The sequence below is a fragment of the Pseudophryne corroboree genome, chromosome 8, assembly GCF_028390025.1.
Source record: "Pseudophryne corroboree isolate aPseCor3 chromosome 8, aPseCor3.hap2, whole genome shotgun sequence".
Taxonomy (NCBI): Eukaryota; Metazoa; Chordata; class Amphibia; order Anura; family Myobatrachidae; genus Pseudophryne; species Pseudophryne corroboree.
Genome location: NC_086451.1, coordinates 482,062,894 through 482,090,109, shown reverse-complemented (window position 1 = coordinate 482,090,109; position 27,216 = coordinate 482,062,894).

Sequence of the window (27,216 nt, the reverse complement as noted above, 5' to 3'; positions counted from 1 at the left end):
ATTTGTAGTTCAGCTACAGTAGGTCGTGTCCCCCTTCTAACTCTACTTCGGGCCTCACATTTTACATTTTCCCTCCGCCGCCTGCTGTAGAGCAACGCCAGACAATACTAGCTGGATTTACAGTCTAATTGGGTTACTGCGGCGTCAACTGGGTGCAATTCCAGTATCATCAGCCAGGCAGCAGAGATTGCATTACCTGGCTGCTGTCCCCTTATTATTACACACCAGCAGGTGAAAGCGCCTGAGGCCTTGTGGATAGTTAGTAACGTCAGGGCCGCTGGGTCAGGACGGAGGTCGGGGAATGTGTAAGGACAAAGACGAGCCAATATAGAGCACAATTACCTGACTATTACCCATCACTCTCTGATCGCTCTCGTTACAGGCTGTCTCTCCAGATACAGCGGCGCAGACCAGCGCAGAGACACAAATAGAAGCAGCTGAGAAAATGGGCTCCATGCAGCTGGCAGAGAGGAAGGAAATCTTTGTGAGGATCGGTGGGATGCTGGTGTTACCGGTACCAGTTTCGGGGCCGCTGTTCCCAGCAGCAGATGCGTAAACCGCAGTGTCCCCCTGTGACCCACAGGTGTCTGTCTACGGCCGACAATCAAAGTATCTCTAAGAAATGCTGAAAATAGCCCATTAAAGAAGCGTTGTAGTCAGGCGCTGGTTCATCTCCGCTCAGTTCACCTTAGCGCCGTCCTTGTGGGGATCCAGGGGCTTTTCATCACATCCAGATGACTGAAGCACTACAGTATTTACTGCCAGGAAGAGAGCGCTTTCTGCTAAGCCCAATTCCTTTCCAATCACACAAGGACGTCTGGCCGTCTCAGCGACGACAGTCTCACTCACAACTGCAATGTCAGGGGGTGACGCGGGCGGGAACGTGGGACTTACAAGACGCAGATCATGACCCAGATTTATCAAGCCTTGGAGAGTGATAAGTTGCATGGTGATAAAGTATCAGCCGATCAGTTCCTGACATTTTTCAAACACAGCCTGTAACATGACAGTTAGGGGCTGATTGGCTGGCGCTCTCTCACCGTGCTATTTATCACTCTCCAAGGCTTGATAAATCTGGGAGCACGGTATCAGCGGAGCAGAGTTATACGGGAGTAAGAGGGAATGTTAGTTTAGGGTTTTGATCTGATTCTCCTCTGTAGCGAGTGATCGCCGGTCAGCTCTTTGGGCCTCATTCTGGGTCGCGTACAATGTCAGCGCAATGCTGACTGGCTGCAGCAAACGGAAAGATTATGCAACTATATACCATATACCGAGTAGCGCGCTTGTATGCGATCCCACGGCTCCAGTCCTCCGAGTGCGACAGCAGCCGTCATCACCGCCACCGTCGCTTACACCCACGTCAGGTGCACAGGGAATACAACTCACTCGTGTTCACGCCCCCGCAGAACCCTTCTCTTACATGCAAACGCCCAGTAAAGCCTCCCCCCCCCAATACATCTGCAATCAGTTGGGGCAATACTGCTTTCTGCAGATGGTTCTCCCAAACAATCACCAAGGTACAGTATGGGGTTCACCGATCAAAAAGTGAGCGAAATCGCAAAATCATGTTTTTTAACATGTTTGATTTGAGCAATCGAGGTATTATATTTGCAGTGTATGGCGTCGATCGCCCAATTGTCTGACCGTTTCGCTGATACAATAATTGAGAGACTGCCATCTGCGAATTGTTGCTGCGGGGGGCGGAGGGGGGTCTATTGAGCATCTCCTGTGGCCGCGGGGCTGGACTGGAGGGACCCTGGTACCAGCCGCAGCTGTGGCGGGACCCAGTGGAGGTGGTGGGCAAGGCGACGGAGGATCCAGTGTTCCCTTAATGTCCAAGCATGCTGGCACCTGTGGTTCCACAAGTGCCGAGGCAGTGCTTGCTGGTACCTGTAGCCCACCTGTAAAGAACAATATTAACATAACCAACAACCCTGATGGCTTTCATCCCAAGGATGGCAGCTCCTCGGGCGAGGACAGTTTGGGGGCTGGTCACTGTGATGATAGGGGTACCTCATACTGTGCGTTTCTCTGCTATAGCAGGTCACCCCCCCCCCCCCCAATAGCTGGTTCACCGTGATGTTGGTTATAGGGAAATAGGTGGAACAAGCCACGAAAGGGGAGCAAATATATTTATATTGTGTACTCATTAAATAGCAGGTGAGTGTCAGCTCTTGTGTCAAGGGAGTACCGTCCCTGGACTGTACATATGTACCATAGTGGAGATAACGTGTTGATCTTTGCACTACACTTGTCTGCTCTCTATCAGTCCTAATTACACGTACACCCAGGGATGACGGAGATTGTGATAAAGCGGATATGTGACCTCGGGGTAATACTGGTAATCGTGGTTCCTGGTGGCGTGAAACCCCTCTCCGCTCAATACCTGGGGCCCGGGACTGTCCACACTGCTGACTGGTGGCCGGACTCTTATTTCCAGTATATGTTGCTCAGGGTCATTTGTCGATTTGTCCGCCTTACCCTATTGCAGGGAAAAGACGCAGCCAAGAAAAAAAAGTGTCAAAAATAAAACTGCAGCGATCCGGAAACGCCACCAGACAAAGTGACGTATGTGTAGCTGGCAGCTGTGGTCGCATAGAACATAACTAACGTCTGTGGCACTGGAAGAGTTAACCCAATACTTTACTCTTCCTGGAATTCTTCTTGGCGCCTTCAGCCATTGTGCGTTCTGCGATGTGTGTTCTGGAAAAGCAAACAACTGCGAAAGTCTGTGTCTTTCATGGTCACCGAGTCACCAAGCCACAATTATACATAAATATATGGGAAATCCCGGGGAACAGGGATCTAAGTGACACATCGCTAGAGGCGGGAGGGCATGGTGTTTCTCCAGGAGCCTCAAACCTCACTCTTGAAGCCTGAACGTGTGGCCGCAGGTCGCACACGGCGCTGGCAGCCATTTGTACATATCAGTTTTCACTGTCGATAGACCGAACACTGTCAGCCCCCAAAATTCAGCATCAGGGTCCCTGATATCAGTACCGTCTGTGGGTTATGCTGAGGGGTGGAATATTTGGGTAACATACATCAGGTTAAAGTCAAAGAGCTGGACACAGACAAACTCTATCTCCCCCGTGTGTTCCCTGGTGTCTACGTTGCCTGGTGTGGTAAAGGATATATGAAACGTACTAAATAATATAGACACTTGTTAAATATTATTTAGTGACAGTTGCATGAAAGGAAATGTTTTACAGACAGGATTTCTTTTCCATACATATTGTGTAACATTTAGTGCTGATAGGAACATACCAATTTAGGCCAAACGTATTCTGTAACAAAGCAATGGCCAATCAATGCCGTTTGTCCTGCTATTATTATAATTATTATTATCCTTTATTTATATGGCGCCACAAGGTATCCGCAGCGCCCATTACACAGTACATAATAAAATGATCAAACAAGAAAACGGCACTTACAGTACAGGACAATATAGGACAGGTATAGAAAACCCGGGGTCAGGTGCCATCAGAGGGAGTATGGAGTATAAGATAGTGTATGTAAGAAAAGGAAAGGCACATGAGGGGAGAGGGCCCTGCTCATGAGAGCTTACAATCTAAAAGGTGAGGGGCTAATAGACTGGGGTGACACAGAAGGGGTAGACAGTGATCATAGACTAGAGCAGGCATGTCCAAACTGCGGCCCTCCAGCTGTTGTGAAACTACATATCCCAGCATGCCCTGACACAGTTTTGCTGTCAGAGAATGCTAAAGCTGTGTCAGGGCATGCTGGGATGTGTAGTTTCTCAACAGCTGGAGGGCCGCAGTTTGGACATGCCTGGACTAGAGGGTTAGGAGGAGAGTTGGCTGGGTTTGGTGAAGAAATGGGTCTTGAGAGACGGTTTGAAGTTTTGTAGAGAGGTGGAAAGTCGGATGGGGAGAGGTAGGGAATTCCAGAGAAAGGGAGCAGCACGTGAGAGATCTTGGAGGTAGGAGTGGGAGGAGGTAATCAGTAGACAGGAGAGTCGGCGTGCATTAGCAGAGCGAAGAGGATGGGTGGGAATGTAAAGTGAGATAAGGTCAGAGATGTAGATGGGAGAGGAGTGGGTGAAGGCTTTGTAGGTGAGAAGCTTGAATTGGATTCTGGAGGGGAAGGGGAGCCAGTGAAGGTCCTGCAAGAGAGGACAGGTTGACGTAGTGCGTTTGGTGAGGAAGATGAGCCGGGCAGCAGCATTGAGGATAGATTGGAGTGGAGAGAGGTATTTGTCAGGAATGCCAGTCAGGAGGAGATTACAGTAGTCCAGTCTGGAGATGACCAGTGAGTGGATAAGAGTCTTAGTAGCATCCTGGGTCAGAAAGGGTCTGATCCTGGAGATGTTTTTGAGATGGAAACGGCGGGTTTGTGAGAGGTGCTGAATGTGTAGTGTGAAGGAGAGGGAGGAGTCAATGATTACTCCAAGACAGCGCACTTGGGGGGTAGAGGAGATAGTAGTGCCATCAATAGATAATGAGATTGTAGGAGGTGAGGTTATGCGGGAGGGAGGGAAGATGATCAGCTCGGTCTTAGACATGTTAAGTTTAAGAAAGCGCTGGGACATCCAGGAAGAGGTAGCAGAGACACAGTTGGAGATACGAGTGAGGAGAGTAGGGGAGAGGTCTGGAGAGGAGAGGTAGATTTGAGTATCGTCAGCGTAGAGATGATATTGTAAGACAAAAGAACTAATGAGCTTACCTAGTGAGGACGTGTAGAGAGAGAAAAGAAGAGGACCAAGGACAGAACCTTGGGGGACACCTACAGTTAGTGGAAGTGAGGGGGAGGTGGAGTCATGAGAGGAGACAGAGAAGGAACAGTCATAGAGGTAGGAGGACAGCCAAGAGAGGGCAGTATCACGCAAATCAAGGGAGTAAAGGATTTGCAGGAGGAGAGGGTGGTCTACAGTGTCAAAAGCAGCAGAGAGATCAAGGAAGAGGTCTATTCCGTACGCAGCGGTTGTGCGAAAATATGCAAATGTCGCAACCGCCGGGATATGTATTGAGGCATCCAGTGGCGGCGTCCACTATACGGAGACACAAGCTGTGACTCTCCACGCACTTTACAAAGGATCGCAGTATCCGAAATGCGTCGCACAGATGCCACACTAATTGTGGAGGAATTGGACCCCGTATTCAGGACTCTAATCCAATGGACTTCTTCTGTGCTGCTAGCAAACCGCGTATCCCGAACGTGGCTGCTAATTGTTCTGCGCACATTGTAACATCAGTGGCACGAGTCCATTGTCACCCCCATTTTTATGTTATATTATTTGTTTGTAATTGAGTCTTGAGTACAATAAATGTATTTACTTTCAGTCTCCTTCCGGTCCCGTAATGGTTCCCATTGCATTGGGTAAATGGGCTGAAGGGGTAATATTCATGGAATAAGGGAAAGTGATAATTGTGTTGCAGCAATGTATTTGACTAAGATACAAAATGTATGAATTTTATACCCACAGTATATTGTTTAATGGTGTCACAGGACGGAATCAGCTCTAACAAAGGGGGAATGGGATTACGGCAATCGATATAAATTTATCATAGACATCTCTTTCGGAAAAATAGCGCCAAACACATCCATAAACATCAATTTATCCTGACGTTGTTACCAAGTAGGGTTTTGGCTTCTGCAGGCCGGCAATTTTCAATCAGCTGCACATAGAAGGTTTGCTTTTGAAAAAATTTATTCTATTACGCCCCAGAAACAGGAAACGCCTGCATTCCTGTCACCACTCCCCATTACCACCCCAAAACGCTCCCTGACTCCAATCGCAGTGGCAAAAAAAATACACTTTACTGCAAACATCATCGACTCTGCATTCATCGCTGACTCAGGCCCATATTCCACATTTCAGTGACATTTAATTGTACATATCAGTAAAACCTATGGGCAGGGCACCTGGAGTATAGGTAACGCGTAAAATGTGATTGTGGGAGCTGCCACTTTGAAAATAGAAATCAAAGACAGCAATGGCGCCACCAGGTGTAGGGAACAGGCAATTACACACTACTTTGTACAGGAGTAACTAGTGATTGCCAAGTGTGTGCAGGGAGCCCCCTAGTGGCCAAGAGACAATAATACAGAATGGCATCTTGACTTCACCAAGGAAGGGATCCTATGTATAAATTAGTCAGATTTAATATAATTTACCATATGAAAGTAACTTACTTTAAAGTATAGTGCTCAGTAATGTGAAACATAAAGGACTGTGATGTACTATACGCAATGGAAAGGTTAAATGTTCTAGAATTCACACAACAAAATGTCAGATCAGTCACCAGTCTCGGGCACATAAATCATCTATGTAACGTTGCGTGTCCCCCGGTGATGTACAGCTAACGCGGAATAGGCGTGATACTGACACAAGGCCGTGACCGCTGAATCCTTTCATATACTGAGCCGGGAGGACCGCTGACAGATGACACTGTATCACTGCTTCAGTTAACACTTTCACGGCGCTGTGGGGTCTGCACGAAGCCCCTTCATTCCTCACTCACTTATTAATATTTATTTACACAGCACCAACATAGTCCTTTGCGCTGTACAATTGTAGCTTCAATGTAACCCTTTCAATGATACATTCTGTGTTGTCAGGATCGACCGTCAGGCTCCTGGCAGTGGAAATAGCAACGCTGGAATCCTGACACTGCTCGCAATGTCAGCGCCTGCATTCCGAATGGGATCACAGGGGGTAACTCAGACTGGATCACTGCAGGCGCACCGATCGCAGGCTGAAGCCCTTTGTGGAGTGCGCACGTGCAGCGGCCGCACTGCGCGTGCGCACCCCGGGAGGCCCAGTGGGATGCTAACAGCATCTCAGGGCTGCGATCGCCTCTGCCTGATTGACAGGAAAAGGCGGTCGCGGGGCGTGCCAACGGCATTAGAACGCTGTTGAAGGGGCGCGGTCCAGAAAACGCAGGCATGTCCAGACCGTTGCGGAGGTTGCAGCGGCTGCGTGACTTCACACGCAGCTGCTGCGACCCGGAACGTGGTGGGTAGCCATCTGCCATCGCAGCTAGGCTGCTCAGACAGGGAGCTACTAAGCAGGTGCAAGAGCATCGCCGGTTTTGCACCCTTGGAGGGGGGGGGGGGGTAGGGTCTGATATGCGGGGCGAACTAGCCCTGTGCTGGGCGTCCCGCCGCATGTCAGAGTAACTGATCATAGATCTGAAATACCCCCAAAAAATCTGTGATCCTAAACGGGTCAAGCTGTGTGTGTGTGGGTGGTTAGGTTTAGGCTGCGGCGAGGTGGGTTAGGTTTAGGCTGCGGGGAGGTGGGTTAGGTTTAGGCTGCGGTGAGGTGGGTTAGGTTTAGGCTGCGGTGAGGTGGGTTAGGTTTAGGCTGCGGGGAGGTGGGTTAGGTTTAGGCTGCGGTGAGGTGGGTTAGGTTTAGGCTGCGGGTAGGTGGGTTAGGTTTAGGCTGCGGGTAGGTGGGTTAGGTTTAGGCTGCGGGGAGGTGGGTTAGGTTTAGGCTGCGGGGAGGTGGGTTAGGTTTAGGCAGTGGGGAGGTGGGTTAGGTTTAGGCTGCGGGGAGGTGGGTTCGGTTTAGGCAGTGGGGAGGTGGGTTAGGCTTAGGCTGCAGGGAGCCGGAGTTAGATTTAGGCTGCAGGGGAGGCTGTGGGGAGGTGGGTTAGGTTTAGGCTGCGGCGAGGTGGGTTAGGTTTAGGCTGTGGGGAGGTGGGTTAGGTTTAGGCTGCGGGGAGGTGGGTTAGGTTTAGGCTGCAGTGAGGTGGGTTAGGTTTAGGCTGCAGGGAGGTGGGTTAGGTTTAGGCTGCAGGGAGCGGGAGTTAGGCACCCCCGGCGAAGATTAGGGTAAGGCTGTGGGAAGGGAGGGTTAGGGGGGAGGGTAAGTATACTTACCCAACCCCAGTTGGCATTCTAACCATCATGATGCCGCTGTCGGTATTCTGACCGCCGGCATCTTGAACGTTGGTATTTCAGCCCCAACCCAAACGATCCAGAAATGAGGTAACAGTGTGTTCCCTATTACATGATATGGCAGAGAACTGGATAGGCGCATAGATTCCATAAAGGAGTCATAATCTATATAATAAGATGAAGTGACGATAAAAATGGGGGCAAGTTATTCCATGCCGCACTTAGGTTACACTGCCACCTTCAAAGACGCTGTTGTTAATCTAAGGCAGCACGGTGCACACCTCAGGCTACCATGTGGGTGGGTGCACAGCACACTATGCTCCACCTGCACCCGGCCGATGACAGTCTGGTGACTCGGCGGGGGCACTGGAAGAAGGCGGCTGGCGCCTAGACAGGTGAGAGGGGGAAAGAGAGGAGAAGAAAACAGAAATGAAAACAAAAGCAACAGTGGAAACTACAGCAAGCGGTGTGTAACAATTAGCGGCTTATTCATCAAGGTGATCTGGTGGTCACATGACACAAAATGGCGTCTTCCTGAAGCAACATGATGTCTACTCACTCCAATAAAATGTCCTAAGAAGGATGGTATCCTCAGCTAACCACTTACCTGGACAAGTTCTTTATTAAAGCTTTCAGAAATTGTCCTGTGTGTCTTCTTCATTCAATTAAGGTTAAAACAATTAAAAATATATATATATTTAAACATTTTCTTGACAGAACAAATGAGCCTAGGGGGTATCCTGCAACACTGTGTCCATAGGCTCTCATTGTAACAGTACCTCCCATCTGCTTATATATAAATCCCCCAGCAACAATAAATCCTCATTGACATTACCAGGCCCTACAGCTCCATACCTCCCAACATCACCCTCTCCAGGAGGACACAATGCTCTGCTCCTGCTCTTCCCTCTTACTGTATGATTACCATCGCCTGTGCTGAACCCTAATACTGACCCAGTGCTCATACCTATGTCATACCTCCCCACATGACCTCTCCAGGACACAATGCTCTGCTCCTGCACTTCCCTCTTACTCTATGATTACCATCACCTGTGCTGTACCCTAATACTGACCCAGTGCTCATACCTATGTCATACCTCCCAACATGACCCTCTCCAGGAGGACACAATGCTCTACTCCTGCTCTTCCCTCTTACTCTATGATTACCATCACCTGTGCTGTACCCTAATACTGACCCAGTGCTCATACCTATGTCATACCTCCCAACATGACCCTCTCCAGGAGGACACAATGCTCTACTCCTGCTCTTCCCTCTTACTCTATGATTACCATCACCTGTGCTGTACCCTAATACTGACCCAGTGCTCATACCTATGTCATACCTACCAACATGACCCTCTCCAGGAGGACACAATGCTCTGCTCCTGCACTTCCCTCTTACTCTATGATTACCATCACCTGTGCTGTACCCTAATACTGACCCAGTGCTCATACCTATGTCATACCTACCAACATGACCCTCTCCAGGAGGACACAATGCTCTGCTCCTGCACTTCCCTCTTACTGTATGATTACCATCACCTGTGCTGTACCCTAATACTAACCCAGTGCTCATACCTATGTCATATCTCCCAACATGACCTCTCCAGGACACAATGCTCTGCTCCTGCACTTCCCTCTTACTGTATGATTACCATCACCTGTGCTGTACCCTAATACTAACCCAGTGCTCATACCTATGTTATACCTACCAACATGACCTCTCCAGGAGGACACAATGCTCTGCTCCTGCTCTTCCCTCTTACTGTATGATTACCATCACCTGTGCTGTACCCTAACACTGACCCAGTGCTCATACCTATGTCATACCTCCCAACATGACCCTCTCCAGGAGGACACAATGCTCTGCTTCTGCTCTTCCCTCTTACTGTATTATTACCATCACCTGTGCTGTACCCTAATACTGACCCAGTGCTCATACCTATGTCATACCTCTCAACATGACCTCTCCAGGAGGACACAATGCTCTGCTCCTGCTCTTCCCTCTTACTGTATGATTACCATCACCTGTGCTGTACCCTAATACTAACCCAGTGCTCATACCTATGTCATACCTCCCAACATGATCTCTCCTGGAGGACACAATGCTCTGCTCCTGCTCTTCCCTCTTACTGTATGATTACCATCACCTGTGCTGTACCCTAATACTGACCCAGTGCTCATACCTATGTCATACCTCCCAACATGACCCTCTCCAGTAGGACACAATGCTCTGCTCCTGCTCTTCCCTCTTACTGTATGATTACCATCACCTGTGCTGTATCCTAATACTGACCCAGTGCTCATACCTATGTCATACCTCCCAACATCACCCTCTCCAGGAGGACACAATGCTCTGCTCCTGCTCTTCCCTCTTACTGTATGATTACCATCACCTGTGCTGTATCCTAATACTGACCCAGTGCTCATACCTATGTCATACCTCCCAACATGACCTCTCCAGGAGGACACAATGCTCTGCTCCTGCTCTTCTTTCTTACTATATGATTACCATCACCTGTGCTGTACCCTAATACTGACCCAGTGCTCATACCTATGTCACACTTCCCAACATGACCCTCTACAGGAGGACACAATGCTATGCTCCTGCACTTCCCTCTTACTGTATGATTACCATCACCTGTGCTGTATCCTAATACTGACCCAGTGCTCACACCTATGTCATACCTCCCAACATGACCTCTCCAGGAGGACACAATGCTCTGCTCCTGGACTTCCCTCTTACTGTATGATTACCATCACCTGTGCTGTACCCTAATACTGACCCAGTGCTCATACCTATGTCATACCTCCCAACATGACCCTCTCCAGGAGGACACAATGCTCTGCTCCTGCTCTTCCCTCTTACTGTATGATTACAATCACCTATGCTGTACCTTAATACTGACCCAGTGCTCATACCTATGTCATACCTCCCAACATGACCCTCTCCAGGAGGGCACAATGCTCTGCTCCTGCACTTCCCTCTTACTGTATGATCACCATCACCTGTGCTGTACCCTAATACTGACCCAGTGCTCATACCGATGTCATACCTCCCAACATGACCCTCTCCAGGAGGACACAATGCTCTGCTCCTGCTCTTCCCTCTTCCTGTATGATTACCATCACCTGTGCTGTACCACAATACTGACCCAGTGCTCATACCTATGTCATACCTCCAAACATGACCTCTCCAGGAGGACACAATGCTCTGCTCCTGCTCTTCCCTCTTACTGTATAAATACCATCACCTGTGCTGTACCCTAATACTGACCCAGTGCTCATACCTATGTCATACCACCCAACATGACCTCTCCAGGAGGACACAATGCTCTGCTCCTGCACTTCCCTCTTACTGTATGATTACCATCACCTGTGCTGTACCCTAATACTGACCAAGTGCTCATACCTATGTCATACCTCCCAACATGACCTCTCCAGGAGGACACAATGCTCTGCTCCTGCTCTTCTCTCTTACTGTATGATTACCATCACCTGTGCTGTACCCTAATACTGACCCAGTGCTCATACCTATGTCATACCTCCCAACATGACCCTCTCCAGGAAGGACAGAATGCTCTGCTCCTGGACTTTCCTCTTCATCTATGGTTGCCCTCACCTGTAGTGAAACACCTTTCTTATCCATTAACTAGGTCATCATAGACTCCTGATTTTTACGGTAGTCCCCATCACCTCATATATCTTTAGGGGGCATATTTATCATTAAATATTTGCAGTATATTCCCTGAAACTGGCATTTTAGGTGGTACCCGGCCATATTAGGTATCCCCCAGACGTATCATGAAGGGAACGCATAGTATAGCTCCGATATCTGCCTCGGTCCTTCCATTCTCATCCACAAATGCAGCCCCCATAGGTTCCCATAGAGTAAATGAACTTACCAAGCTTGCCGTGCCCCGATGATAGCCTACGGACAACTATTTCTCAAAACCCTGTTTAAAGTACATGCAGGCAGATATCGTCTTATTGGCACATGCACATTTAGGGACAAGCTTTAACCCCTTCTGTGCCACAGGTGATGGACTTCACAATACCTTCAAACTAGCTACAGATTAAGGACATAAGAATTCTTCACATTAGGCACCTAGCACTAATATTTAGAATCAAATGGCACCGGAAGGTCACTCTAATCCTGAATATGGAGGTTGAGTTATGACATTTAAAAGGGTTCCCCAGCCCTCAACCTCAATTTTCAGGATTTTATTTTTTACTACCCATGATGGAAACCTTTTTAAATGATACTATACAAGAAAGATGAGTCCAGTAGCTAGGTTTATGAATATGGCTCCGCATAGGGACTCTCTAGGCTAGAGATGTGCGTCGGCTTATTTTTGCTGGTTTTGGTTTTTATTCTAATTCCTCATCTAGTTTTGGTTGTGGATTCGGTTTCGGATTTCGCCTGTGACTGGTTTTGGTTTTGCATTTTTTGCAAAAAGGTAACAAAAAAAAAAAAAAAAAAAGCTAAAATCACATAACTTTGACCACCTCACATCTCACAATACTGTTTTCATCCAGTTGAGGCCAAAGGCTGCAGCGAGCTGGCTGGTTACTAAGCAAAAGAGCAGCTGCACAAACACACAACAGTTTATAGCACATCTATGAAACATTTCCACACAGCAGTAGCAGAGATGAAAAGTGGTGCAAGATGGAATTGTCCTTGAACAAAGTCGAACTGGGGTACAGCGTACTGGGGTGCAGTGCACAGAACAGTACAAACAAATTAGACCATATATTTTTACTTTGTTTTCACTGACACTGTTCGCATGTTGAGGGCCGACTATCACAGGGCAAGGCCGCCCAGCATGCTGACCGCCACCTCTCCCCCCTTCAACAAGCAGAAATTGCGATCGCACTGCAATTTCTGCTTGTTAGCAGTGATTAAGGTTGTCTCCTGCCGGCGCAGCTTTGCTGCATCCGCAGGAGGCCAGTCGCCATGTTTTCGATCTCGGCGGCTACGTTTGATGTCATGCAACCGCCACAATCACGCCCTGTCATGCCCTAGTTTCTCCATTGCCGCCCCCATAACGCTCCATATACACCCTGGAAACGGAGCGTTGCTGCCCTTCCCCCAGCCCCGCGACTGCCTCTGCCTGATTGACAGGCAGAGGAGATCGCATTTTCTGCAGTCCCACCACAGAAAATGTGGGCGCAGGATGGGTGCTGCGCATGCGCCCGCATCTTTTTCTGCGGTTGGATCACAATCTGCAATCCAACCTGAATTAGGCCCAAAGTGCACTAGGTTAAAGCGCACCAAACAGTATAAACAATAGAAGATTATATTTATTTTTCACTTTGCAGCTCAACTCTCGCTGCAGAAATCCAAAGGGTTTTTATTTTATTATGTACGAGAATAATAAACGCAAAACGCACAGGGGTACAGCACACACAGGTTGGGCAAACTTAAAATAATTAATTTACAAAACTTAAAAAAAAACACTTAAAAAAAAAAATTCTCAACTGAGAGTTGTATACACTATACACAACACAGCCACTTGTTAGGAGTCTGGACACAGTACAGCCAATTTAACACACAGAATGCAGCGCAGCACATAGCAGCGTGTCATACACTATTACACAGCATGGCCACTTAAGATGGACACGTCACAGCCAATTTAACACGCAGAGTACAGCGCAGCGTGCCCCTTGTATACACTATACAGCGTGCCCCTTGTATACACAGCACAGCCACTTGTTATAACTTTGGACACAGCACAGCCATTTTAACCAGCAGAGTACAGCGCAGCACATAGCAGCGTGCCCCTTGTATACACTATACACAGCCACTTGTTATGACTTTGGACACAGCACAGCCATTTTAACCAGTACAGCGCAGCACACAGCAGCGTGCCTGAGGACAGAGTGAAATGGCACCTGGCTGCAGCCCCCTTATATAGAATCCAAAACCTGTGAGAATCCAAGAGGATGACGTTTTCCCTTGATGTGGAATCCGAGCTTGGCGGGAAACCCCGAGTTGCGGCTCGTATAGACTCAGATCCCAGAAGTTCGGAGAGGTTCAGATTCCAGGTCATCCAAACCGCTCATCTCTACTCTAGATATACAGTTAATTAGATATGAGAAAGATATATATAAGACCTATAATTAGGTAGAATATATATGGCACCAGATGCAGTTCTGCAGCGCTGTACATATGGTCCCATATCCATCTAGATATATATATGACTGATAGATAGCGATGGGACCAATATATAGATATAAGACAGATAAATAAGACATAGACAGATGGTATTTTGGGGATTTGGCGACTGTGACGGTCTCTGTGCAACCGATTGAGAAAGTCCGCTGTTTAGCTGGTGCCTCGGAAGGGGTTAAGTTGGATAAACGTCTTGCTCATCTCGCCCAGGTATTATGTCTGTATTTTATGACTGATGTTGCCATACAAGGAGGCGTGAATAATTAGGTATTTCCATCTGTGCCGCTTTCTTGTGGAGACACAACACACAATAAATTATTGTTTGGAATCCACTTTGCAGCAGTAAAGATAAAACAAGGCAGCAACTTGCTATCCATTTTTTTGCATTTTAATTGCTTGCCATATTTCAGTGTTTTTTATGGGGGTTTTATGTCTATTTACGCTGCCGCATCCCCCCGGCGTGGAGGGAGATTCTGCACATCAGAACGCTGAGATACTCAACTTTCTGCTGTTTATAGGGCAGGATGCGGAAGAATCCTCAGCGGGGAACTTTATCGGCTTCAGTCCTAACACCATATATACATTATAGAGGAACGTCACAATGTTCAACCGGACAGGAAGCCCTGGGGAAGTTACACTGACCACTACGTGCTGGGCGAGACGCGCCATTATTGCCCATTGGGTGAGGTGGTGCAAGGTTCTGGCACGGAAAACGTATAGACTAGGCCCTTAAAACTCCAAAGCTGGAGCCCCATTGGCTTACTAAGAGATATATTTCAATAAAAAAGGGGAAAAAATTCCAAATGCTGTAAATATTAACAATTAGGGGAACAAACGGACGACTTTTATTAATTGGAAAACTCGCCATTAACGACACTTTCCTGTGCGAGTCTGTGAAGTGGTTCTTGCTGGATGGAATCACGGCGTGTCTCCCTGGCGAGAGGCGTTACATTGAGTAACGAGACTTACTTGGACACACGTTCCAAGTACAGACATGCGCATACATCGCTGCAGACTTCCAGGAACGCTTTTAGGTATGGGCTTACTTATCGGAGAGACTTAAACAGTCATTTTTAAGGAAACGATAGTACATAGTATAGTTTCCTGAGGTTACTAATAAACAAAAGCAGAGGCGGTTATTCAGGTTTGTTAGCAAACCAAAAAAGTTATCAATGGGGCAAAACCATGTGCAGTCCAGGTGTGGCAGATGTAACATGTGCAGAGAGAGCTAAGGGCCCTACAGACTGGGTGACCCGCCGCAGAGCTGCCCGACCACCGATACGGCAGACGGGCGACCCAGCGGCGGGTGGGAGGTGACAGGGGGTGAAGTTTCTTGACTCCCCCCGTCACTCAGCTCCATAGACACTCTCATCCATATTGGCCTGCATGCATAAGCGAGCATGGGGCCGCGCATCGTTAATCGTTGGTGCTGTCAAAGTCAGAAAAATATCTCTATGCACACTACCATATTTGCACCTCACACAGGTCCGTGCTGCGCATGCGTACGCTCTCCCGTACGTGCGCATACTCACAGTCGCGGGCACCCGCAGGCGCACGGTATGCGTATTTACGGTAGAGTTTATGTGATCGTAGCGTGCGACTCAATCGTTGCATATTTTCACTATATAATGTATTTTGTAGATCATGGTCCCTTTGATAGATTCTGAAAGTTTGGTTAATATAGAATGTTCCTGGACAGAGAAATCCCTCTTTGTTTGATACAAAGGGTCAGACAGGAGTAATACAGTGGTGTTTAGTATCCATCGGAAGAGTATTTAATTAGCAATATTCCGGTGTTGGTTTGAAGCGGATTAATCGCTCGTGCGAATAGTTATGGACATAAGAAGTTTATGAACATTTACTGTATTTGCACTTACTTATCCATGCGGCGGGAAACCCAGTTTCCCTCCCACCTGAGCTGTTGGAAATAGTCACAGACAAACAACAGACAAAGAGGATGGGGGGTGCAAATCCCCAACCCCCAAATTCCCTTCCGCACACTGAGAATTACCTGTAACAATCCCTGAACCTATCTGGTAATAAAATTCAGAGAATTCGTCACAAATGTTTGCAAACACATGTTTAGCTGCTGGCCACTTCACGGCTTCTCTGATACAGCAGTCCTAACCTACATAATAGCAGTGCCCACATAGGGCCATGTAATTTGTCACAGTACGCCTCATGATAAAGGCTTTTACTAAAACACTTCCAAACAGAGAGCTAACTTACCCGGGAGCCACCCCCAGGATCTCCCATTGGCACTACAAGGAACAGCATGCCTTCCAAATGCTGCTCCCATTCAATGCCTCATGCACACAAGCAGACAAACAATTAGGAAGCTGCTCAATCATACCTGGAGGTAATTATATATCAGGTGCTGGAAGGGGGAGGGGTCACAGACAAACAACAGACAAAGAGGATGGGGGGTGCAAATCCCCAACCCCCAAATTCCCTTCCGCACACTGAGAATTACCTGTAACAATCCCTGAACCTATCTGGTAATAAAATTCAGAGAATTCGTCACAAATGTTTGCAAACACATGTTTAGCTGCTGGCCACTTCACGGCTTCTCTGATACAGCAGTCCTAACCTACATAATAGCAGTGCCCACATAGGGCCATGTAATTTGTCACAGTACGCCTCATGATAAAGGCTTTTACTAAAACACTTCCAAACAGAGAGCTAACTTACCCGGGAGCCACCCCCAGGATCTCCCATTGGCACTACAAGGAACAGCATGCCTTCCAAATGCTGCTCCCATTCAATGCCTCATGCACACAAGCAGACAAACAATTAGGAAGCTGCTCAATCATACCTGGAGGTAATTATATATCAGGTGCTGGAAGGGGGAGGGGTCACAGACAAACAACAGACAAAGAGGATGGGGGGTGCAAATCCCCAACCCCCAAATTCCCTTCCGCACACTGAGAATTACCTGTAACAATCCCTGAACCTATCTGGTAATAAAATTCAGAGAATTCGTCACAAATGTTTGCAAACACATGTTTAGCTGCTGGCCACTTCACGGCTTCTCTGATACAGCAGTCCTAACCTACATAATAGCAGTGCCCACATAGGGCCATGTAATTTGTCACAGTACGCCTCATGATAAAGGCTTTTACTAAAACACTTCCAAACAGAGAGCTAACTTACCCGGGAGCCACCCCCAGGATCTCCCATTGGCACTACAAGGAACAGCATGCCTTCCAAATGCTGCTCCCATTCAATGCCTCATGCACACAAGCAGACAAACAATTAGGAAGCTGCTCAATCATACCTGGAGGTAATTATATATCAGGTGCTGGAAGGGGGAGGGGTCACAGACAAACAACAGACAAAGAGGATGGGGGGTGCAAATCCCCAACCCCCAAATTCCCTTCCGCACACTGAGAATTACCTGTAACAATCCCTGAACCTATCTGGTAATAAAATTCAGAGAATTCGTCACAAATGTTTGCAAACACATGTTTAGCTGCTGGCCACTTCACGGCTTCTCTGATACAGCAGTCCTAACCTACATAATAGCAGTGCCCACATAGGGCCATGTAATTTGTCACAGTACGCCTCATGATAAAGGCTTTTACTAAAACACTTCCAAACAGAGAGCTAACTTACCCGGGAGCCACCCCCAGGATCTCCCATTGGCACTACAAGGAACAGCATGCCTTCCAAATGCTGCTCCCATTCAATGCCTCATGCACACAAGCAGACAAACAATTAGGAAGCTGCTCAATCATACCTGGAGGTAATTATATATCAGGTGCTGGAAGGGGGAGGGGTCACAGACAAACAACAGACAAAGAGGATGGGGGGTGCAAATCCCCAACCCCCAAATTCCCTTCCGCACACTGAGAATTACCTGTAACAATCCCTGAACCTATCTGGTAATAAAATTCAGAGAATTCGTCACAAATGTTTGCAAACACATGTTTAGCTGCTGGCCACTTCACGGCTTCTCTGATACAGCAGTCCTAACCTACATAATAGCAGTGCCCACATAGGGCCATGTAATTTGTCACAGTACGCCTCATGATAAAGGCTTTTACTAAAACACTTCCAAACAGAGAGCTAACTTACCCGGGAGCCACCCCCAGGATCTCCCATTGGCACTACAAGGAACAGCATGCCTTCCAAATGCTGCTCCCATTCAATGCCTCATGCACACAAGCAGACAAACAATTAGGAAGCTGCTCAATCATACCTGGAGGTAATTATATATCAGGTGCTGGAAGGGGGAGGGGTCACAGACAAACAACAGACAAAGAGGATGGGGGGTGCAAATCCCCAACCCCCAAATTCCCTTCCGCACACTGAGAATTACCTGTAACAATCCCTGAACCTATCTGGTAATAAAATTCAGAGAATTCGTCACAAATGTTTGCAAACACATGTTTAGCTGCTGGCCACTTCACGGCTTCTCTGATACAGCAGTCCTAACCTACATAATAGCAGTGCCCACATAGGGCCATGTAATTTGTCACAGTACGCCTCATGATAAAGGCTTTTACTAAAACACTTCCAAACAGAGAGCTAACTTACCCGGGAGCCACCCCCAGGATCTCCCATTGGCACTACAAGGAACAGCATGCCTTCCAAATGCTGCTCCCATTCAATGCCTCATGCACACAAGCAGACAAACAATTAGGAAGCTGCTCAATCATACCTGGAGGTAATTATATATCAGGTGCTGGAAGGGGGAGGGGTCACAGACAAACAACAGACAAAGAGGATGGGGGGTGCAAATCCCCAACCCCCAAATTCCCTTCCGCACACTGAGAATTACCTGTAACAATCCCTGAACCTATCTGGTAATAAAATTCAGAGAATTCGTCACAAATGTTTGCAAACACATGTTTAGCTGCTGGCCACTTCACGGCTTCTCTGATACAGCAGTCCTAACCTACATAATAGCAGTGCCCACATAGGGCCATGTAATTTGTCACAGTACGCCTCATGATAAAGGCTTTTACTAAAACACTTCCAAACAGAGAGCTAACTTACCCGGGAGCCACCCCCAGGATCTCCCATTGGCACTACAAGGAACAGCATGCCTTCCAAATGCTGCTCCCATTCAATGCCTCATGCACACAAGCAGACAAACAATTAGGAAGCTGCTCAATCATACCTGGAGGTAATTATATATCAGGTGCTGGAAGGGGGAGGGGTCACAGACAAACAACAGACAAAGAGGATGGGGGGTGCAAATCCCCAACCCCCAAATTCCCTTCCGCACACTGAGAATTACCTGTAACAATCCCTGAACCTATCTGGTAATAAAATTCAGAGAATTCGTCACAAATGTTTGCAAACACATGTTTAGCTGCTGGCCACTTCACGGCTTCTCTGATACAGCAGTCCTAACCTACATAATAGCAGTGCCCACATAGGGCCATGTAATTTGTCACAGTACGCCTCATGATAAAGGCTTTTACTAAAACACTTCCAAACAGAGAGCTAACTTACCCGGGAGCCACCCCCAGGATCTCCCATTGGCACTACAAGGAACAGCATGCCTTCCAAATGCTGCTCCCATTCAATGCCTCATGCACACAAGCAGACAAACAATTAGGAAGCTGCTCAATCATACCTGGAGGTAATTATATATCAGGTGCTGGAAGGGGGAGGGGTCACAGACAAACAACAGACAAAGAGGATGGGGGGTGCAAATCCCCAACCCCCAAATTCCCTTCCGCACACTGAGAATTACCTGTAACAATCCCCGAACCTATCTGGTAATAAAATTCAGAGAATTCGTCACAAATGTTTGCAAACACATGTTTAGCTGCTGGCCACTTCACGGCTTCTCTGATACAGCAGTCCTAACCTACATAATAGCAGTGCCCACATAGGGCCATGTAATTTGTCACAGTACGCCTCATGATAAAGGCTTTTACTAAAACACTTCCAAACAGAGAGCTAACTTACCCGGGAGCCACCCCCAGGATCTCCCATTGGCACTACAAGGAACAGCATGCCTTCCAAATGCTGCTCCCATTCAATGCCTCATGCACACAAGCAGACAAACAATTAGGAAGCTGCTCAATCATACCTGGAGGTAATTATATATCAGGTGCTGGAAGGGGGAGGGGTCACAGACAAACAACAGACAAAGAGGATGGGGGGTGCAAATCCCCAACCCCCAAATTCCCTTCCGCACACTGAGAATTACCTGTAACAATCCCTGAACCTATCTGGTAATAAAATTCAGAGAATTCGTCACAAATGTTTGCAAACACATGTTTAGCTGCTGGCCACTTCACGGCTTCTCTGATACAGCAGTCCTAACCTACATAATAGCAGTGCCCACATAGGGCCATGTAATTTGTCACAGTACGCCTCATGATAAAGGCTTTTACTAAAACACTTCCAAACAGAGAGCTAACTTACCCGGGAGCCACCCCCAGGATCTCCCATTGGCACTACAAGGAACAGCATGCCTTCCAAATGCTGCTCCCATTCAATGCCTCATGCACACAAGCAGACAAACAATTAGGAAGCTGCTCAATCATACCTGGAGGTAATTATATATCAGGTGCTGGAAGGGGGAGGGGTCACAGACAAACAACAGACAAAGAGGATGGGGGGTGCAAATCCCCAACCCCCAAATTCCCTTCCGCACACTGAGAATTACCTGTAACAATCCCTGAACCTATCTGGTAATAAAATTCAGAGAATTCGTCACAAATGTTTGCAAACACATGTTTAGCTGCTGGCCACTTCACGGCTTCTCTGATACAGCAGTCCTAACCTACATAATAGCAGTGCCCACATAGGGCCATGTAATTTGTCACAGTACGCCTCATGATAAAGGCTTTTACTAAAACACTTCCAAACAGAGAGCTAACTTACCCGGGAGCCACCCCCAGGATCTCCCATTGGCACTACAAGGAACAGCATGCCTTCCAAATGCTGCTCCCATTCAATGCCTCATGCACACAAGCAGACAAACAATTAGGAAGCTGCTCAATCATACCTGGAGGTAATTATATATCAGGTGCTGGAAGGGGGAGGGGTCACAGACAAACAACAGACAAAGAGGATGGGGGGTGCAAATCCCCAACCCCCAAATTCCCTTCCGCACACTGAGAATTACCTGTAACAATCCCTGAACCTATCTGGTAATAAAATTCAGAGAATTCGTCACAAATGTTTGCAAACACATGTTTAGCTGCTGGCCACTTCACGGCTTCTCTGATACAGCAGTCCTAACCTACATAATAGCAGTGCCCACATAGGGCCATGTAATTTGTCACAGTACGCCTCATGATAAAGGCTTTTACTAAAACACTTCCAAACAGAGAGCTAACTTACCCGGGAGCCACCCCCAGGATCTCCCATTGGCACTACAAGGAACAGCATGCCTTCCAAATGCTGCTCCCATTCAATGCCTCATGCACACAAGCAGACAAACAATTAGGAAGCTGCTCAATCATACCTGGAGGTAATTATATATCAGGTGCTGGAAGGGGGAGGGGTCACAGACAAACAACAGACAAAGAGGATGGGGGGTGCAAATCCCCAACCCCCAAATTCCCTTCCGCACACTGAGAATTACCTGTAACAATCCCTGAACCTATCTGGTAATAAAATTCAGAGAATTCGTCACAAATGTTTGCAAACACATGTTTAGCTGCTGGCCACTTCACGGCTTCTCTGATACAGCAGTCCTAACCTACATAATAGCAGTGCCCACATAGGGCCATGTAATTTGTCACAGTACGCCTCATGATAAAGGCTTTATCATGAGGCGTACTGTGACAAATTACATGGCCCTATGTGGGCACTGCTATTATGTAGGTTAGGACTGCTGTATCAGAGAAGCCGTGAAGTGGCCAGCAGCTAAACATGTGTTTGCAAACATTTGTGACGAATTCTCTGAATTTTATTACCAGATAGGTTCAGGGATTGTTACAGGTAATTCTCAGTGTGCGGAAGGGAATTTGGGGGTTGGGGATTTGCACCCCCCATCCTCTTTGTCTGTTGTTTGTCTGTGACCCCTCCCCCTTCCAGCACCTGATATATAATTACCTCCAGGTATGATTGAGCAGCTTCCTAATTGTTTGTCTGCTTGTGTGCATGAGGCATTGAATGGGAGCAGCATTTGGAAGGCATGCTGTTCCTTGTAGTGCCAATGGGAGATCCTGGGGGTGGCTCCCGGGTAAGTTAGCTCTCTGTTTGGAAGTGTTTTAGTAAAAGCCTTTATCATGAGGCGTACTGTGACAAATTACATGGCCCTATGTGGGCACTGCTATTATGTAGGTTAGGACTGCTGTATCAGAGAAGCCGTGAAGTGGCCAGCAGCTAAACATGTGTTTGCAAACATTTGTGACGAATTCTCTGAATTTTATTACCAGATAGGTTCAGGGATTGTTACAGGTAATTCTCAGTGTGCGGAAGGGAATTTGGGGGTTGGGGATTTGCACCCCCCATCCTCTTTGTCTGTTGTTTGTCTGTGACCCCTCCCCCTTCCAGCACCTGATATATAATTACCTCCAGGTATGATTGAGCAGCTTCCTAATTGTTTGTCTGCTTGTGTGCATGAGGCATTGAATGGGAGCAGCATTTGGAAGGCATGCTGTTCCTTGTAGTGCCAATGGGAGATCCTGGGGGTGGCTCCCGGGTAAGTTAGCTCTCTGTTTGGAAGTGTTTTAGTAAAAGCCTTTATCATGAGGCGTACTGTGACAAATTACATGGCCCTATGTGGGCACTGCTATTATGTAGGTTAGGACTGCTGTATCAGAGAAGCCGTGAAGTGGCCAGCAGCTAAACATGTGTTTGCAAACATTTGTGACGAATTCTCTGAATTTTATTACCAGATAGGTTCAGGGATTGTTACAGGTAATTCTCAGTGTGCGGAAGGGAATTTGGGGGTTGGGGATTTGCACCCCCCATCCTCTTTGTCTGTTGTTTGTCTGTGACCCCTCCCCCTTCCAGCACCTGATATATAATTACCTCCAGGTATGATTGAGCAGCTTCCTAATTGTTTGTCTGCTTGTGTGCATGAGGCATTGAATGGGAGCAGCATTTGGAAGGCATGCTGTTCCTTGTAGTGCCAATGGGAGATCCTGGGGGTGGCTCCCGGGTAAGTTAGCTCTCTGTTTGGAAGTGTTTTAGTAAAAGCCTTTATCATGAGGCGTACTGTGACAAATTACATGGCCCTATGTGGGCACTGCTATTATGTAGGTTAGGACTGCTGTATCAGAGAAGCCGTGAAGTGGCCAGCAGCTAAACATGTGTTTGCAAACATTTGTGACGAATTCTCTGAATTTTATTACCAGATAGGTTCAGGGATTGTTACAGGTAATTCTCAGTGTGCGGAAGGGAATTTGGGGGTTGGGGATTTGCACCCCCCATCCTCTTTGTCTGTTGTTTGTCTGTGACCCCTCCCCCTTCCAGCACCTGATATATAATTACCTCCAGGTATGATTGAGCAGCTTCCTAATTGTTTGTCTGCTTGTGTGCATGAGGCATTGAATGGGAGCAGCATTTGGAAGGCATGCTGTTCCTTGTAGTGCCAATGGGAGATCCTGGGGGTGGCTCCCGGGTAAGTTAGCTCTCTGTTTGGAAGTGTTTTAGTAAAAGCCTTTATCATGAGGCGTACTGTGACAAATTACATGGCCCTATGTGGGCACTGCTATTATGTAGGTTAGGACTGCTGTATCAGAGAAGCCGTGAAGTGGCCAGCAGCTAAACATGTGTTTGCAAACATTTGTGACGAATTCTCTGAATTTTATTACCAGATAGGTTCAGGGATTGTTACAGGTAATTCTCAGTGTGCGGAAGGGAATTTGGGGGTTGGGGATTTGCACCCCCCATCCTCTTTGTCTGTTGTTTGTCTGTGACCCCTCCCCCTTCCAGCACCTGATATATAATTACCTCCAGGTATGATTGAGCAGCTTCCTAATTGTTTGTCTGCTTGTGTGCATGAGGCATTGAATGGGAGCAGCATTTGGAAGGCATGCTGTTCCTTGTAGTGCCAATGGGAGATCCTGGGGGTGGCTCCCGGGTAAGTTAGCTCTCTGTTTGGAAGTGTTTTAGTAAAAGCCTTTATCATGAGGCGTACTGTGACAAATTACATGGCCCTATGTGGGCGCTGCTATTATGTAGGTTAGGACTGCTGTATCAGAGAAGCCGTGAAGTGGCCAGCAGCTAAACATGTGTTTGCAAACATTTGTGACGAATTCTCTGAATTTTATTACCAGATAGGTTCAGGGATTGTTACAGGTAATTCTCAGTGTGCGGAAGGGAATTTGGGGGTTGGGGATTTGCACCCCCCATCCTCTTTGTCTGTTGTTTGTCTGTGACCCCTCCCCCTTCCAGCACCTGATATATAATTACCTCCAGGTATGATTGAGCAGCTTCCTAATTGTTTGTCTGCTTGTGTGCATGAGGCATTGAATGGGAGCAGCATTTGGAAGGCATGCTGTTCCTTGTAGTGCCAATGGGAGATCCTGGGGGTGGCTCCCGGGTAAGTTAGCTCTCTGTTTGGAAGTGTTTTAGTAAAAGCCTTTATCATGAGGCGTACTGTGACAAATTACATGGCCCTATGTGGGCACTGCTATTATGTAGGTTAGGACTGCTGTATCAGAGAAGCCGTGAAGTGGCCAGCAGCTAAACATGTGTTTGCAAACATTTGTGACGAATTCTCTGAATTTTATTACCAGATAGGTTCAGGGATTGTTACAGGTAATTCTCAGTGTGCGGAAGGGAATTTGGGGGTTGGGGATTTGCACCCCCCATCCTCTTTGTCTGTTGTTTGTCTGTGACCCCTCCCCCTTCCAGCACCTGATATATAATTACCTCCAGGTATGATTGAGCAGCTTCCTAATTGTTTGTCTGGAAATAGTCACAGCCCACCTGTATGAATCAACCTATGACCTTTTGTTATAATGCGAGGAGGAATTCCTGGGTCCAATGAACAATGAGATTGTAGGGACCATTGAATTGTATTGTGTGTGGGGCATAAATAGACAAGCCGATCACATCCAGCTCTCACTCTTCAACGGTTATCATTGCTGAAAATCGGGAGCTGGATGTCCAGAGGCGCATGCGATCGTTTCCCCTTGTGCGTAAGTGTTTCTCCGCAACCATATTGTTCTTACTGTTATTGTGGGCCATTTCTCTCTCTCTCTCTCTCTCTTCTCCTCTTTCTCTCTTATTTTCCCTTAAAACGTAATTGTATTGTATTGTATTTCCTGTGTAGTTATCTGGTTAGGTAGTCTATGTTATATTGTAGTGTATGACTTGTATTGTGTTAATTCTTTTGCAAGTATATCATTCATAATATATATATATATATTAGGCGTTGGACCCTAAGCCCAGGTATCTGTGTATTTCTTATAGTGTTAAGTATTCACAGAGCGTCGGTGACGCTCAAACAGCTTTTAAGTTAATAAGGTTACACTGTGTTACATCTACACCCTATCTCTACACTAAGGTTTTACAGCATATTATACTGTTTATGGTTTAGATTTAAAGGTTTAACATTGTGAGCGTCAGCGCCGCTGGTGATCTCCTCGTGGTCCCGAGCGTCCGCTACGCTATAGCGAATCATTACGTTAGTCGGCAGCCAATAACGTGCCTGCCTGTGATCTCTTGGCCGTGAGCGAACGTGACGCTTGAGCGTCTCGACTACGACTAAGCGATTGTTACGCAACGTGCGTACCCTTACGGTACTTCATACGTAGATAGCGTACAGTGTTCTTAGACCTCACAAAGGGTATTATATAAGATAAATATTTAGCTTTATCAATTGGGGGCTCGCCCGTCATTCACATATCTGCACTAGGTAATTTCAGCAGACATTATCCAGCAGCAAAGGGCGGGAGGTCATATTCCTCGTAGTGCTGTTTGGATAAGCGTCTGCTTCGCTTAGTTAAGGGTGCTGAAGGAATCCGGGACCGGAGGTAAGAACAAAACGATAGTGTCTTTTTAAAACTGTTTATTTCTGTCTTGCGTACACACGCATGCATATCTGCATTTCTTTTCATTCGTGTATTTTCATATATCACTCTCCTGTTTGCCATTGTATAATTGATAAACGTACTAAGAGAAATTTGTCGCTATTTCATAGTTAAAGTGTAAAAGTAAAGGGATAAAGTGTAAAGCGCACACGCAACTCTACCTAAAGGTATAAAGAGAGATTGGTGTGGTGCTTGGTAGATGATCAAGGATCATCTACATTGATAAAACGTGTTAGTTGTGTTACGGTAGACAAAGACTGGTGTACACGTGTCTCTAACAAAGGGAGACTCGCGTACGCAAAGGCCGACGCACGCAGCGTAAATTACGCAACGGAGCGTCTGGGTACGCCCACGTAATTCAAACAACACGCGATAAATAACGCAACAGGCGATAAATAGCGAAAATTTATTTTAACATTCAAAATTTAAATTAATAGATCCTTCTCCTAATTTGTAACACATCTGGTCTAAAGAGAAATTTCTGCGCAGAAATAGAAATAGAAACAAAAGTGTACATGTGGTGAGTGAGTGTTTGTTTTTACATACAATTTTGAGGTTGAACCAAAAGAAATCATCGAGTTCTCGTGAGGTACATACGTGTAAGTGACATGCACGGTGGCTAGGGAGGCATCCTTGGTTAAACATACAATTTGAGCATTAGAGTGTAGCAGACCAGGAGGTCATACTGTAACAGACCAGGAGGTCATAGCAGACCAGCAGGTTCAGGTACAGCAGACAAGGAAGTCCGCTATACAGTCCACAGGCACAACACCTAAAAGGGTTGGTGCAACACCCATATAGGCCATATAAGCTCTGGCTGAAGGAATTCGCAGCCGCAATTTTCGATTCCACTGGTCGCTCCGTACATAAGATTAGTTGCTTATGTGCTGAACGATTGTACCGCACGTAATTGTGTGCATTAGTAAACCTGACCGGTACTATTTGTGTACGAAGGTCATAAACGCTATTTGTACATTCTGACGTGATTTGTGTAATTTTTTATTTTTACAAAGGGAAGTTCGCTGGTCACTCAGGAATTATCCAACAACCTCACCTTTACTGGAAAGAGTAAGTGTTCTGCGGATATCCCTCGCATGTTCCAGTAAACAAAGGTTAATAGGTGCCCTGGGTCGAGTACGCCAGCACCATATCGGTGTGATCAGGTCGTATTGGTCGGCGTGGGCAGAGTGAGTAAGGTGCTCGGTAAACCTT